The following is a 2,252-nucleotide window of genomic DNA, read 5'->3' as shown; positions in this document are numbered from 1 at the left end:
TAGTTTATTTATTTATTTATTTTTTTGTTGTTTATTTATTTATTTATTTATTTATTTATTTATTTATTTAATTTATTTATTTATTTATTTAGTTTATTTATTTATTTATTTTTTTGTTGTTTATTTATTTATTTATTTATTTATTTATTTATTTATTTATTTTATTAAAATGAACCAAATAAAGAATCATCACCAACAGCAGCATTATCTACATTTTTGTTTTTTCTTTTTTTTTCGTTTTTTTTCGTTTTTTTCCTTTTTTGTGCTTTTTTTTTGTTTTTTTTTCTTTTTTTTTCTTTCTTTCTTTTTTCTCTCTTTCTCTCTTTATTTATTTATTTATTTATTTATTTATTTATTTATTTATTTATTTATTTTTTCTTCCCTTAAAAGAATCAAAGAGAGAATCATCACCAACAGCAGCATTATCTACATCTGTAATCTTTTTTTTTCTTTTCTTTTTTTTATCGTTTTTTTCTTCTTTTTTGTGCTTTTTTTTCGTTTTTTTTTCTTTTTTTTTCTTTTTTCTTTCTTTTTTCTTTCTTTCTCCTTTATATATCTCTCTATTTCTTTTTTCTTCCCTTAAAAGAATCAAAGAGAGAATCATCACCAACAGCAGCATTATCTACATCTGTAATCCACATAGATTTCAATCCGCATGCAGCCCCAGACCCTCGCAATAAACAAGGATAAGCAAAACCATCGACATCTGTTGCTGTTGGTTCTGCTCTTACATGCTTTATACACTCACCACCAACCAAGAAGTAACCCTATACACAAATAAACACAAAAAGAAATAAATATAAATAAATATAAATATAAAGATGTATTTATTTGTGTGTGTTTATAAACAAATAGAAAAAAAAAATAAAAAAAAACAAAAAAAAAAAATAGATACGATGCTTTATACACTCACCACCAACCAAGAAGTAACCCTATACACAAATAAACACAAATATAAATTAAAATATATAAATATATATATATATATATATATATATATATAAATATATATGTATTTATGTATTTATATATGTGTGTTTATGTAGAGATAGAAAAAAAACTAAAAAAATAAAGTAAAAAAGAAGAAAGATAAACAAAGATGCTTTATACACTCACCACCAAACAAAACATAACCCTATAAACAAATAAAAACAAAAAGAGAAAAATATAAATATATAAATATGTATTTATATTTGTGTGTTTATATATAAAAAGAGAAAAAAATAAAAAATAAAATAAAAAGGAAGAAAATTAAAAAAAGAGATGTTGTGTATACACTCACACCAACCAAAAAATAACCATATAAACAAATAAAAAAAAAAATAAATATAAATATATAAATATGTATTTGTATATATTTAATTATGTATAAATAGAAAGAAAAATAAAAAAATAAAAAAATAAAATAAAAAAGAAGAAAGTTAAATAAAAGATGCTTTATACACTCACCACCAACCAAAAATTTATTTCTTTTTGTTTTTATTTTTTTATTTATTTATAAACAAATAAAAACAAAAAAAAATAAATATAAATATAAATATAAATATAAATATAGGGTTTAGGGTTTACTATAGGAGTGTGTTTAATTTGTTTATAAGCAATAGAAATATAAAACCACCGCCATTGAACAGGAGTGTTTAGGGTTTAGGGTTTATGAGGGTTTAGGGTTTAGGGTTTATGAGGGTTTATGAGGGTTTAGGGTTCATGAGGGTTTACGAGGGTTTAGGGTGTTGTATGAGGGTTTAGGGTTTAGGGTGTTGTATGAGGGTTTACGAGGGTTTAGGGTGTTGTATGAGGGTTTAGGATTTAGGGTGTTGTATGAGGGTTTAGGGTTTAGTTTTTTTCATGAGGGTTTAGGGTTAAGGGTTTGTTGTTTTTGAGGGTTTAGGGTTTACCGCTTCACAGGTGAGAGTAGGTTTAATTTGTTTATCGGCGATGCATGCATCTGCTTTTCCTGTTTTATTTAGGGTTTAGGGTTTTGCATAAGGGTTTACTAGGGTTTATGAGGGTTTAGGGTTTAGTTTTTTGAATGAGGGTTTAGTTTTTTGCGTGAGGGTTTAGGGTTTATGAGGGTTTAGGGTTTACCGCTTCACAGGTGAGAGTGGGTTTAATTTGTTTATCGGCGATGCATGCATCTGCTTTTCCTGTTTTATTTTTATTTAAAAAATACCCAACAGGGCAGAGAAGCTGAACGGGAGATATTTCGGTGAGTATACACTGCATGATTTGGGGTGTATAGGCAGCTTTTTTAT

General features: G+C 25.4%; 1 protein-coding gene across 1 annotated transcript in view; it reads right to left on the bottom strand.

The window, feature by feature from the left end:
- EMH_0053830 (uncharacterized protein) overlaps positions 1–2,252 on the bottom strand; it is a gene marked incomplete at both ends in the record, with an annotated part of 6,764 nt that overhangs the window by 2,233 nt on the left and 2,279 nt on the right. The window lies entirely within an intron of this gene.

This window comes from Eimeria mitis, genomic scaffold (genome assembly GCF_000499745.2).
Source record: "Eimeria mitis Houghton genomic scaffold, Emh_scaff2439, whole genome shotgun sequence".
Lineage (NCBI taxonomy): Eukaryota > Apicomplexa > Conoidasida > Eucoccidiorida > Eimeriidae > Eimeria > Eimeria mitis.
Note: the sequence above shows the minus strand (reverse complement) of the source record. Positions and strands in the feature narration are given on the sequence as shown.